We start from the raw sequence: 14,309 nt of genomic DNA, 5'->3' as shown, positions 1-14,309 counted from the left end.
GGTTCACAACCTTCTGAGTGAAGAAATTCCTCCTCATCTCGGTCTTAAATGGCCTACCCCTTATCCTGAGACTATGCCCCCTAGTTCTAGACACTCCAGCCAGGGGAAACAACCTCTCAGTATCTACCCTGCCAACCCCCTTCAGAATCTTGCATGTTTCAATGAGATCACCTCTCATTCTTCTAAACTGCCGAGAGTATAGGCCCATTCTACACAATCTCTCATCGTAGGACAGCCCTCTCATGTTGTTTGCAAAGGAAAATGCCACGGTTCTTAGAAGGTCCTGGTGATATTCCCTGCCACAGGACATCATTTTGATTTACGGCATGACTGAAACGGAACAGGAGAAAGTCTTACTGGAAGCACTGACCATGCTGGAGGAAGTTAGGATTGCTGCACCGTTGGCTCGAGTACCTCAATATTTCCAGTGTCTCCCTTACATATAACAACATTAAGGAACATTTAATTCCCAGCTCCGCGTTTAAGCTCTTAATGTGGCTTTTCCTTATATCATTTACTCACTATGAGGACAATGATCATACTGAAAAGAGTGAGAAAGATTGCAAACAAAAACAACAACAACACCAACAACAACTTGTCTTTATATAGCGTCTTTAACGTAGTAAAAACGTCCCAAGGCCCTTCACAGGACTATTATAAGACAAAAAATGTGAAACCCGCTTAAAGAAATGAAGGTGGGTTTGTTGGTGAAATATTTCAACCACAGTGAGTGAATGTGACAAGTGATGAAGACTTGATGGGCCAGAACCTCACTATGTCTCTTATCGGTCTTTATGGGCAAAACTTGAAAATTGCTTTTTCAAAGACATCAGATTCCGAATTATTGTTCATATGAAGATATGACAAACATTTACTTCAGATGCAATAAATATAAGGAGAGATTTATTTCCAGAAAACTTTCCGTGGCCTGAAGGACAGTTACTGAGGGAGCGTTCGTTTCCTTTTAAGGGCAATTTGCAAATATGCATGGCCGGCTCTGTATTATTGCAGCGTTTTGTCAAAGGGTATATCATTATATATTGCAATATTTTAGCAGAATCGACATGAGAAAACAGCAGCACTTTCTGAATGAAGGGACATTGTGATTTTAAAAAAGGAGTCGTTGAGACAGTAAGAGGCAGTGAATGATGTGGCGAGGCAGTGTGTGCAGCTGGAAAGCATACTTACCTGGCAGGGGAGACACCATGATCAAGAAGGTGGTTCTCCCAGGACGAGGCTAGCCCATTGCACTTCGGGTGTGCTGACGCCTGCGATGTCCCCAAATGCGGGATACTCGACTGCAAAATTTGTGGTAGTGGGGGACTGCGTTCGCGCTCTCCCCTGGCTTTACAATAAAAAATAGAATTTCAACAGCATTCTCTTTTCAACTAAGCTGTCAAATATATACCGTTATATATATCGTTTGCTTTGTTTTCAATTCTAACCGCTTTATTCCCAACACAGGGAGCTGTGACACAATACAACTCTGCATAATGGCCTATTCAAATCGCATCATAACCCATCCTAACGCTCACATTTCATTTCATCTTTACACTCACAGTTATATTCATCCTTACTACTAAGAAATTACACATTTTCCACAAAAAATCAACAATTATACACCGCATACAAAAAATGTTTCAAAGCTGCATGCCAACTCTGCACTTTGGCAAAATGTTCAACCTTATTCACTACAGAAACAATCATACAGCACACAACCAGGCCATTCGGCCCATCGTGTCTCTGCCGGCTCTTTCAAAGGGCTATCCAATTAATCCTACTCCTCTCTTCTTTCACCAAAGCCCTGCAATTATTTTACCTTCAAATATTATCCAAATTACCTTTTTACCTTAGGTCACCTCGAGCTGGGGTGGGGAAGGCGGGGAAACATCCTACTGTCGCCTCTGCTTCTTTTGCAAATTTTCTTCAATCTGTGTCTCCTGGTTACTGACCCTTCCGACACTGGAAACAGTTTATCCTTATTTACTCATCATCTTGTATTTATATAGCGTCTTTAACATAGTGAAACGTCCCAAGGCACTCCACAGGAGTGTTAGCAAACTAAATTTGACACCCAGCCGCACAAGGAGATATTAGGACAGATGACCAAAAGCTTGCTCGAAAAGGTAGGTTTTAAGGAGCGTCTGAAAGGAGGAGAGAGAGAGAGGCGGAGAGGTTTCGGGAGGGAATTCCAGAGTTTAGGGCCTAGGCAGCTGAAAGCACGCCCGCCACCGGCGGAGCGAATAAAGTAGGGGATACGCAAGACGCCCAAATTGCATGATCACAGAGATCAAAGGCGACATGAGGGAAAATGTTCTTACGCAGCGAGCGGTTAGCATCTGGAAATCACTGCTTGAAAGGGTGCTGGAGACAAATTCAATTGTGGCTTTCAGAAGAGAATTGGGTAAGTACCTGAAAGAAAAGAATTTGCAGGGCTACGGGGAAAAGGCAGGGGGGTGGGACTAGCTGAAGTGCTCTTGCAGAGAGTCGGCACGGGCTCGACGGGCCGAATGGCCTCCCTCTGTGCTGCAATCGTTCTATTATATGACCTCGGAGGGTTGTAGGCAACGGTCCCTCTAATTTGTTTCTTTGGCCCGCACGCCCCGTCAACGGGCTGTGCGGCCCATTCAAAATTCAGCACGTGCACGTTTTTTCTATTCAAAAGCCGGCTCACCGGATGCGCGGGACCTGCAGCGCTCTGCGTTTCCACGCGGCTTTAAAGAGTGCATTGGTTGCAGGGCTGGAGGAGGTTACAGGGAAAGGGGGGGGCGATGCCGTGGAGGGATTTGAAAACAAGAGAATTTAAAAATCGAGGCGTTGCTGGACCATGAGCCAATGCAGGTCAGCGAGCACAGGGGGTGATGGGTAAATGGGACTTGGTGCGACTTAGGATACGGGCAGCAGAGTTCTTGGAGAAGTAACCCTTTCTGTTACTTCTTTATTTGTGGATGACGGCATGTGGTTAAGAAATAAGAAATAAGAGCAGGAGTAGGCCATGCGGCCCCTCGAGCCGGCTCCGCCATTCAATAAGATCATGGCCGGTCATCGACCTCAACTCCACTTTCCCGCTCGATCTCCATAACCCTAGAGTCCAAAAATCTATCAATCTCAGCCTTGAATATACCCAAAGACTCGGCATTCACAGCCCTCTGGGGCAGAGAACTCCAAAGGTTCACAACCTTCTGAGTGAAGAAATTCCTCCTCATCTCGGTCTTAAATGGCCTACCCCTTATCCTGAGACTATGCCCCCTAGTTCTAGACACTCCAGCCAGGGGAAACAACCTCTCAGTATCTACCCTGCCAACCCCCTTCAGAATCTTGCATGTTTCAATGAGATCACCTCTCATTCTTCTAAACTGCCGAGAGTATAGGCCCATTCTACACAATCTCTCATCGTAGGACAGCCCTCTCATGTTGTTTGCAAAGGAAAATGCCACGGTTCTTAGAAGGTCCTGGTGATATTCCCTGCCACAGGACATCATTTTGATTTACGGCATGACTGAAACGGAACAGGAGAAAGTCTTACTGGAAGCACTGACCATGCTGGAGGAAGTTAGGATTGCTGCACCGTTGGCTCGAGTACCTCAATATTTCCAGTGTCTCCCTTACATATAACAACATTAAGGAACATTTAATTCCCAGCTCCGCGTTTAAGCTCTTAATGTGGCTTTTCCTTATATCATTTACTCACTATGAGGACAATGATCATACTGAAAAGAGTGAGAAAGATTGCAAACAAAAACAACAACAACACCAACAACAACTTGTCTTTATATAGCGTCTTTAACGTAGTAAAAACGTCCCAAGGCCCTTCACAGGACTATTATAAGACAAAAAATGTGAAACCCGCTTAAAGAAATGAAGGTGGGTTTGTTGGTGAAATATTTCAACCACAGTGAGTGAATGTGACAAGTGATGAAGACTTGATGGGCCAGAACCTCACGATGTCTCTTATCGGTCTTTATGGGCAAAACTTGAAAATTGCTTTTTCAAAGACATCAGATTCCGAATTATTGTTCATATGAAGATATGACAAACATTTACTTCAGATGCAATAAATATAAGGAGAGATTTATTTCCAGAAAGCTTTCCGTGGCCTGAAGGACAGTTACTGAGGGAGCGTTCGTTTCCTTTTAAGGGCAATATGCAAATATGCATGGCCGGCTCTGTATTATTGCAGCGTTTTGTCAAAGGGTATATCATTATATATTGCAATATTTTAGCAGAATCGACATGAGAAAACAGCAGCACTTTCTGAATGAAGGGACATTGTGATTTTAAAAAAGGAGTCGTTGAGACGGTAAGAGGCAGTGAATGATGTGGCGAGGCAGTGTGTGCAGCTGGAAAGCATACTTACCTGGCAGGGGAGACACCATGATCAAGAAGGTGGTTCTCCCAGGACGAGGCTAGCCCATTGCACTTCGGGTGTGCTGACGCCTGCGATGTCCCCAAATGCGGGATACTCGACTGCAAAATTTGTGGTAGTGGGGGACTGCGTTCGCGCTCTCCCCTGGCTTTACAATAAAAAATAGAATTTCAACAGCATTCTCTTTTCAACTAAGCTGTCAAATATATATACCGTTATATATATCGTTTGCTTTGTTTTCAATTCTAACTGCGCTTTATTCCCAACACAGGGAGCTGTGACACAATACAACTCTGCATAATGGCCTATTCAAATCGCATCATAACCCATCCTAACGCTCACATTTCATTTCATCTTTACACTCACAGTTATATTCATCCTTACTACTAAGAAATTACACATTTTCCACAAAAAATCAACAATTATACACCGCATACAAAAAATGTTTCAAAGCTGCATGCCAACTCTGCACTTTGGCAAAATGTTCAACCTTATTCACTACAGAAACAATCATACAGCACACAACCAGGCCATTCGGCCCATCGTGTCTCTGCCGGCTCTTTCAAAGGGCTATCCAATTAATCCTACTCCTCTCTTCTTTCACCAAAGCCCTGCAATTATTTTACCTTCAAATATTATCCAAATTACCTTTTTACCTTAGGTCACCTCGAGCTGGGGTGGGGAAGGCGGGGAAACATCCTACTGTCGCCTCTGCTTCTTTTGCAAATTTTCTTCAATCTGTGTCTCCTGGTTACTGACCCTTCCGACACTGGAAACAGTTTATCCTTATTTACTCATCATCTTGTATTTATATAGCGTCTTTAACATAGTGAAACGTCCCAAGGCACTCCACAGGAGTGTTAGCAAACTAAATTTGACACCCAGCCGCACAAGGAGATATTAGGACAGATGACCAAAAGCTTGCTCGAAAAGGTAGGTTTTAAGGAGCGTCTGAAAGGAGGAGAGAGAGAGAGGCGGAGAGGTTTCGGGAGGGAATTCCAGAGTTTAGGGCCTAGGCAGCTGAAAGCACGCCCGCCACCGGCGGAGCGAATAAAGTAGGGGATACGCAAGACGCCCAAATTGCATGATCACAGAGATCAAAGGCGACATGAGGGAAAATGTTCTTACGCAGCGAGCGGTTAGCATCTGGAAATCACTGCTTGAAAGGGTGCTGGAGAGAAATTCAATTGTGGCTTTCAGAAGAGAATTGGGTAAGTACCTGAAAGAAAAGAATTTGCAGGGCTACGGGGAAAAGGCAGGGGGGTGGGACTAGCTGAAGTGCTCTTGCAGAGAGTCGGCACGGGCTCGACGGGCCGAATGGCCTCCCTCTGTGCTGCAATCGTTCTATTATATGACCTCGGAGGGTTGTAGGCAACGGTCCCTCTAATTTGTTTCTTTGGCCCGCACGCCCCGTCAACGGGCTGTGCGGCCCATTCAAAATTCAGCACGTGCACGTTTTTTCTATTCAAAAGCCGGCTCACCGGATGCGCGGGACCTGCAGCGCTCTGCGTTTCCACGCGGCTTTAAAGAGTGCATTGGTTGCAGGGCTGGAGGAGGTTACAGGGAAAGGGGGGGGCGATGCCGTGGAGGGATTTGAAAACAAGAGAATTTAAAAATCGAGGCGTTGCTGGACCATGAGCCAATGCAGGTCAGCGAGCACAGGGGGTGATGGGTAAATGGGACTTGGTGCGACTTAGGATACGGGCAGCAGAGTTCTTGGAGAAGTAACCCTTTCTGTTACTTCTTTATTTGTGGATGACGGCATGTGGTTAAGAAATAAGAAATAAGAGCAGGAGTAGGCCATGCGGCCCCTCGAGCCGGCTCCGCCATTCAATAAGATCATGGCCGGTCATCGACCTCAACTCCACTTTCCCGCTCGATCTCCATAACCCTAGAGTCCAAAAATCTATCAATCTCAGCCTTGAATATACCCAAAGACTCGGCATTCACAGCCCTCTGGGGCAGAGAACTCCAAAGGTTCACAACCTTCTGAGTGAAGAAATTCCTCCTCATCTCGGTCTTAAATGGCCTACCCCTTATCCTGAGACTATGCCCCCTAGTTCTAGACACTCCAGCCAGGGGAAACAACCTCTCAGTATCTACCCTGCCAACCCCCTTCAGAATCTTGCATGTTTCAATGAGATCACCTCTCATTCTTCTAAACTGCCGAGAGTATAGGCCCATTCTACACAATCTCTCATCGTAGGACAGCCCTCTCATGTTGTTTGCAAAGGAAAATGCCACGGTTCTTAGAAGGTCCTGGTGATATTCCCTGCCACAGGACATCATTTTGATTTACGGCATGACTGAAACGGAACAGGAGAAAGTCTTACTGGAAGCACTGACCATGCTGGAGGAAGTTAGGATTGCTGCACCGTTGGCTCGAGTACCTCAATATTTCCAGTGTCTCCCTTACATATAACAACATTAAGGAACATTTAATTCCCAGCTCCGCGTTTAAGCTCTTAATGTGGCTTTTCCTTATATCATTTACTCACTATGAGGACAATGATCATACTGAAAAGAGTGAGAAAGATTGCAAACAAAAACAACAACAACACCAACAACAACTTGTCTTTATATAGCGTCTTTAACGTAGTAAAAACGTCCCAAGGCCCTTCACAGGACTATTATAAGACAAAAAATGTGAAACCCGCTTAAAGAAATGAAGGTGGGTTTGTTGGTGAAATATTTCAACCACAGTGAGTGAATGTGACAAGTGATGAAGACTTGATGGGCCAGAACCTCACTATGTCTCTTATCGGTCTTTATGGGCAAAACTTGAAAATTGCTTTTTCAAAGACATCAGATTCCGAATTATTGTTCATATGAAGATATGACAAACATTTACTTCAGATGCAATAAATATAAGGAGAGATTTATTTCCAGAAAACTTTCCGTGGCCTGAAGGACAGTTACTGAGGGAGCGTTCGTTTCCTTTTAAGGGCAATTTGCAAATATGCATGGCCGGCTCTGTATTATTGCAGCGTTTTGTCAAAGGGTATATCATTATATATTGCAATATTTTAGCAGAATCGACATGAGAAAACAGCAGCACTTTCTGAATGAAGGGACATTGTGATTTTAAAAAAGGAGTCGTTGAGACAGTAAGAGGCAGTGAATGATGTGGCGAGGCAGTGTGTGCAGCTGGAAAGCATACTTACCTGGCAGGGGAGACACCATGATCAAGAAGGTGGTTCTCCCAGGACGAGGCTAGCCCATTGCACTTCGGGTGTGCTGACGCCTGCGATGTCCCCAAATGCGGGATACTCGACTGCAAAATTTGTGGTAGTGGGGGACTGCGTTCGCGCTCTCCCCTGGCTTTACAATAAAAAATAGAATTTCAACAGCATTCTCTTTTCAACTAAGCTGTCAAATATATACCGTTATATATATCGTTTGCTTTGTTTTCAATTCTAACCGCTTTATTCCCAACACAGGGAGCTGTGACACAATACAACTCTGCATAATGGCCTATTCAAATCGCATCATAACCCATCCTAACGCTCACATTTCATTTCATCTTTACACTCACAGTTATATTCATCCTTACTACTAAGAAATTACACATTTTCCACAAAAAATCAACAATTATACACCGCATACAAAAAATGTTTCAAAGCTGCATGCCAACTCTGCACTTTGGCAAAATGTTCAACCTTATTCACTACAGAAACAATCATACAGCACACAACCAGGCCATTCGGCCCATCGTGTCTCTGCCGGCTCTTTCAAAGGGCTATCCAATTAATCCTACTCCTCTCTTCTTTCACCAAAGCCCTGCAATTATTTTACCTTCAAATATTATCCAAATTACCTTTTTACCTTAGGTCACCTCGAGCTGGGGTGGGGAAGGCGGGGAAACATCCTACTGTCGCCTCTGCTTCTTTTGCAAATTTTCTTCAATCTGTGTCTCCTGGTTACTGACCCTTCCGACACTGGAAACAGTTTATCCTTATTTACTCATCATCTTGTATTTATATAGCGTCTTTAACATAGTGAAACGTCCCAAGGCACTCCACAGGAGTGTTAGCAAACTAAATTTGACACCCAGCCGCACAAGGAGATATTAGGACAGATGACCAAAAGCTTGCTCGAAAAGGTAGGTTTTAAGGAGCGTCTGAAAGGAGGAGAGAGAGAGAGGCGGAGAGGTTTCGGGAGGGAATTCCAGAGTTTAGGGCCTAGGCAGCTGAAAGCACGCCCGCCACCGGCGGAGCGAATAAAGTAGGGGATACGCAAGACGCCCAAATTGCATGATCACAGAGATCAAAGGCGACATGAGGGAAAATGTTCTTACGCAGCGAGCGGTTAGCATCTGGAAATCACTGCTTGAAAGGGTGCTGGAGACAAATTCAATTGTGGCTTTCAGAAGAGAATTGGGTAAGTACCTGAAAGAAAAGAATTTGCAGGGCTACGGGGAAAAGGCAGGGGGGTGGGACTAGCTGAAGTGCTCTTGCAGAGAGTCGGCACGGGCTCGACGGGCCGAATGGCCTCCCTCTGTGCTGCAATCGTTCTATTATATGACCTCGGAGGGTTGTAGGCAACGGTCCCTCTAATTTGTTTCTTTGGCCCGCACGCCCCGTCAACGGGCTGTGCGGCCCATTCAAAATTCAGCACGTGCACGTTTTTTCTATTCAAAAGCCGGCTCACCGGATGCGCGGGACCTGCAGCGCTCTGCGTTTCCACGCGGCTTTAAAGAGTGCATTGGTTGCAGGGCTGGAGGAGGTTACAGGGAAAGGGGGGGGCGATGCCGTGGAGGGATTTGAAAACAAGAGAATTTAAAAATCGAGGCGTTGCTGGACCATGAGCCAATGCAGGTCAGCGAGCACAGGGGGTGATGGGTAAATGGGACTTGGTGCGACTTAGGATACGGGCAGCAGAGTTCTTGGAGAAGTAACCCTTTCTGTTACTTCTTTATTTGTGGATGACGGCATGTGGTTAAGAAATAAGAAATAAGAGCAGGAGTAGGCCATGCGGCCCCTCGAGCCGGCTCCGCCATTCAATAAGATCATGGCCGGTCATCGACCTCAACTCCACTTTCCCGCTCGATCTCCATAACCCTAGAGTCCAAAAATCTATCAATCTCAGCCTTGAATATACCCAAAGACTCGGCATTCACAGCCCTCTGGGGCAGAGAACTCCAAAGGTTCACAACCTTCTGAGTGAAGAAATTCCTCCTCATCTCGGTCTTAAATGGCCTACCCCTTATCCTGAGACTATGCCCCCTAGTTCTAGACACTCCAGCCAGGGGAAACAACCTCTCAGTATCTACCCTGCCAACCCCCTTCAGAATCTTGCATGTTTCAATGAGATCACCTCTCATTCTTCTAAACTGCCGAGAGTATAGGCCCATTCTACACAATCTCTCATCGTAGGACAGCCCTCTCATGTTGTTTGCAAAGGAAAATGCCACGGTTCTTAGAAGGTCCTGGTGATATTCCCTGCCACAGGACATCATTTTGATTTACGGCATGACTGAAACGGAACAGGAGAAAGTCTTACTGGAAGCACTGACCATGCTGGAGGAAGTTAGGATTGCTGCACCGTTGGCTCGAGTACCTCAATATTTCCAGTGTCTCCCTTACATATAACAACATTAAGGAACATTTAATTCCCAGCTCCGCGTTTAAGCTCTTAATGTGGCTTTTCCTTATATCATTTACTCACTATGAGGACAATGATCATACTGAAAAGAGTGAGAAAGATTGCAAACAAAAACAACAACAACACCAACAACAACTTGTCTTTATATAGCGTCTTTAACGTAGTAAAAACGTCCCAAGGCCCTTCACAGGACTATTATAAGACAAAAAATGTGAAACCCGCTTAAAGAAATGAAGGTGGGTTTGTTGGTGAAATATTTCAACCACAGTGAGTGAATGTGACAAGTGATGAAGACTTGATGGGCCAGAACCTCACGATGTCTCTTATCGGTCTTTATGGGCAAAACTTGAAAATTGCTTTTTCAAAGACATCAGATTCCGAATTATTGTTCATATGAAGATATGACAAACATTTACTTCAGATGCAATAAATATAAGGAGAGATTTATTTCCAGAAAGCTTTCCGTGGCCTGAAGGACAGTTACTGAGGGAGCGTTCGTTTCCTTTTAAGGGCAATATGCAAATATGCATGGCCGGCTCTGTATTATTGCAGCGTTTTGTCAAAGGGTATATCATTATATATTGCAATATTTTAGCAGAATCGACATGAGAAAACAGCAGCACTTTCTGAATGAAGGGACATTGTGATTTTAAAAAAGGAGTCGTTGAGACGGTAAGAGGCAGTGAATGATGTGGCGAGGCAGTGTGTGCAGCTGGAAAGCATACTTACCTGGCAGGGGAGACACCATGATCAAGAAGGTGGTTCTCCCAGGACGAGGCTAGCCCATTGCACTTCGGGTGTGCTGACGCCTGCGATGTCCCCAAATGCGGGATACTCGACTGCAAAATTTGTGGTAGTGGGGGACTGCGTTCGCGCTCTCCCCTGGCTTTACAATAAAAAATAGAATTTCAACAGCATTCTCTTTTCAACTAAGCTGTCAAATATATATACCGTTATATATATCGTTTGCTTTGTTTTCAATTCTAACTGCGCTTTATTCCCAACACAGGGAGCTGTGACACAATACAACTCTGCATAATGGCCTATTCAAATCGCATCATAACCCATCCTAACGCTCACATTTCATTTCATCTTTACACTCACAGTTATATTCATCCTTACTACTAAGAAATTACACATTTTCCACAAAAAATCAACAATTATACACCGCATACAAAAAATGTTTCAAAGCTGCATGCCAACTCTGCACTTTGGCAAAATGTTCAACCTTATTCACTACAGAAACAATCATACAGCACACAACCAGGCCATTCGGCCCATCGTGTCTCTGCCGGCTCTTTCAAAGGGCTATCCAATTAATCCTACTCCTCTCTTCTTTCACCAAAGCCCTGCAATTATTTTACCTTCAAATATTATCCAAATTACCTTTTTACCTTAGGTCACCTCGAGCTGGGGTGGGGAAGGCGGGGAAACATCCTACTGTCGCCTCTGCTTCTTTTGCAAATTTTCTTCAATCTGTGTCTCCTGGTTACTGACCCTTCCGACACTGGAAACAGTTTATCCTTATTTACTCATCATCTTGTATTTATATAGCGTCTTTAACATAGTGAAACGTCCCAAGGCACTCCACAGGAGTGTTAGCAAACTAAATTTGACACCCAGCCGCACAAGGAGATATTAGGACAGATGACCAAAAGCTTGCTCGAAAAGGTAGGTTTTAAGGAGCGTCTGAAAGGAGGAGAGAGAGAGAGGCGGAGAGGTTTCGGGAGGGAATTCCAGAGTTTAGGGCCTAGGCAGCTGAAAGCACGCCCGCCACCGGCGGAGCGAATAAAGTAGGGGATACGCAAGACGCCCAAATTGCATGATCACAGAGATCAAAGGCGACATGAGGGAAAATGTTCTTACGCAGCGAGCGGTTAGCATCTGGAAATCACTGCTTGAAAGGGTGCTGGAGACAAATTCAATTGTGGCTTTCAGAAGAGAATTGGGTAAGTACCTGAAAGAAAAGAATTTGCAGGGCTACGGGGAAAAGGCAGGGGGGTGGGACTAGCTGAAGTGCTCTTGCAGAGAGTCGGCACGGGCTCGACGGGCCGAATGGCCTCCCTCTGTGCTGCAATCGTTCTATTATATGACCTCGGAGGGTTGTAGGCAACGGTCCCTCTAATTTGTTTCTTTGGCCCGCACGCCCCGTCAACGGGCTGTGCGGCCCATTCAAAATTCAGCACGTGCACGTTTTTTCTATTCAAAAGCCGGCTCACCGGATGCGCGGGACCTGCAGCGCTCTGCGTTTCCACGCGGCTTTAAAGAGTGCATTGGTTGCAGGGCTGGAGGAGGTTACAGGGAAAGGGGGGGGCGATGCCGTGGAGGGATTTGAAAACAAGAGAATTTAAAAATCGAGGCGTTGCTGGACCATGAGCCAATGCAGGTCAGCGAGCACAGGGGGTGATGGGTAAATGGGACTTGGTGCGACTTAGGATACGGGCAGCAGAGTTCTTGGAGAAGTAACCCTTTCTGTTACTTCTTTATTTGTGGATGACGGCATGTGGTTAAGAAATAAGAAATAAGAGCAGGAGTAGGCCATGCGGCCCCTCGAGCCGGCTCCGCCATTCAATAAGATCATGGCCGGTCATCGACCTCAACTCCACTTTCCCGCTCGATCTCCATAACCCTAGAGTCCAAAAATCTATCAATCTCAGCCTTGAATATACCCAAAGACTCGGCATTCACAGCCCTCTGGGGCAGAGAACTCCAAAGGTTCACAACCTTCTGAGTGAAGAAATTCCTCCTCATCTCGGTCTTAAATGGCCTACCCCTTATCCTGAGACTATGCCCCCTAGTTCTAGACACTCCAGCCAGGGGAAACAACCTCTCAGTATCTACCCTGCCAACCCCCTTCAGAATCTTGCATGTTTCAATGAGATCACCTCTCATTCTTCTAAACTGCCGAGAGTATAGGCCCATTCTACACAATCTCTCATCGTAGGACAGCCCTCTCATGTTGTTTGCAAAGGAAAATGCCACGGTTCTTAGAAGGTCCTGGTGATATTCCCTGCCACAGGACATCATTTTGATTTACGGCATGACTGAAACGGAACAGGAGAAAGTCTTACTGGAAGCACTGACCATGCTGGAGGAAGTTAGGATTGCTGCACCGTTGGCTCGAGTACCTCAATATTTCCAGTGTCTCCCTTACATATAACAACATTAAGGAACATTTAATTCCCAGCTCCGCGTTTAAGCTCTTAATGTGGCTTTTCCTTATATCATTTACTCACTATGAGGACAATGATCATACTGAAAAGAGTGAGAAAGATTGCAAACAAAAACAACAACAACACCAACAACAACTTGTCTTTATATAGCGTCTTTAACGTAGTAAAAACGTCCCAAGGCCCTTCACAGGACTATTATAAGACAAAAAATGTGAAACCCGCTTAAAGAAATGAAGGTGGGTTTGTTGGTGAAATATTTCAACCACAGTGAGTGAATGTGACAAGTGATGAAGACTTGATGGGCCAGAACCTCACTATGTCTCTTATCGGTCTTTATGGGCAAAACTTGAAAATTGCTTTTTCAAAGACATCAGATTCCGAATTATTGTTCATATGAAGATATGACAAACATTTACTTCAGATGCAATAAATATAAGGAGAGATTTATTTCCAGAAAACTTTCCGTGGCCTGAAGGACAGTTACTGAGGGAGCGTTCGTTTCCTTTTAAGGGCAATTTGCAAATATGCATGGCCGGCTCTGTATTATTGCAGCGTTTTGTCAAAGGGTATATCATTATATATTGCAATATTTTAGCAGAATCGACATGAGAAAACAGCAGCACTTTCTGAATGAAGGGACATTGTGATTTTAAAAAAGGAGTCGTTGAGACAGTAAGAGGCAGTGAATGATGTGGCGAGGCAGTGTGTGCAGCTGGAAAGCATACTTACCTGGCAGGGGAGACACCATGATCAAGAAGGTGGTTCTCCCAGGACGAGGCTAGCCCATTGCACTTCGGGTGTGCTGACGCCTGCGATGTCCCCAAATGCGGGATACTCGACTGCAAAATTTGTGGTAGTGGGGGACTGCGTTCGTGCTCTCCCCTGGCTTTACAATAAAAAATAGAATTTCAACAGCATTCTCTTTTCAACTAAGCTGTCAAATATATACCGTTATATATATCGTTTGCTTTGTTTTCAATTCTAACCGCTTTATTCCCAACACAGGGAGCTGTGACACAATACAACTCTGCATAATGGCCTATTCAAATCGCATCATAACCCATCCTAACGCTCACATTTCATTTCATCTTTACACTCACAGTTATATTCATCCTTACTACTAAGAAATTACACATTTTCCACAAAAAATCAACAATTATACACCG

The 14,309-nt window shown here is 44.9% G+C and overlaps 5 non-coding genes across 5 annotated transcripts; all 5 read left to right on the top strand.

The window, feature by feature from the left end:
* The first annotated feature begins 1,180 nt into the window (after positions 1-1,180).
* LOC147100868 (U1 spliceosomal RNA) lies at positions 1,181-1,344 on the top strand. Its single transcript, XR_015073669.1, has one exon. It is a non-coding gene; the product is annotated as a U1 spliceosomal RNA (small nuclear RNA).
* Positions 1,345-4,349: 3,005 nt separating this feature from the next.
* Positions 4,350-4,513, top strand: LOC147100867 (U1 spliceosomal RNA). The gene has a single exon (XR_015073668.1). It is a non-coding gene; the product is annotated as a U1 spliceosomal RNA (small nuclear RNA).
* A 3,009-nt stretch (positions 4,514-7,522) lies between these two features.
* On the top strand, positions 7,523-7,686 carry LOC147100866 (U1 spliceosomal RNA). Its single transcript, XR_015073667.1, has one exon. It is a non-coding gene; the product is annotated as a U1 spliceosomal RNA (small nuclear RNA).
* Positions 7,687-10,691: 3,005 nt separating this feature from the next.
* On the top strand, positions 10,692-10,855 carry LOC147100865 (U1 spliceosomal RNA). Its single transcript, XR_015073666.1, has one exon. It is a non-coding gene; the product is annotated as a U1 spliceosomal RNA (small nuclear RNA).
* A 3,009-nt stretch (positions 10,856-13,864) lies between these two features.
* Positions 13,865-14,028, top strand: LOC147100864 (U1 spliceosomal RNA). The gene has a single exon (XR_015073631.1). It is a non-coding gene; the product is annotated as a U1 spliceosomal RNA (small nuclear RNA).
* The last annotated feature ends 281 nt before the right edge of the window (positions 14,029-14,309 follow it).

Source organism: Somniosus microcephalus, chromosome 25 (assembly GCF_052327205.1).
Source record: "Somniosus microcephalus isolate GS21.2 chromosome 25, FLI_Smic_1.0, whole genome shotgun sequence".
NCBI classification, from domain to species: Eukaryota; Metazoa; Chordata; class Chondrichthyes; order Squaliformes; family Somniosidae; genus Somniosus; species Somniosus microcephalus.
The sequence above is the reverse complement of the archived record's forward strand: the minus strand, read 5'-3'. Positions and strand labels throughout refer to the sequence as shown.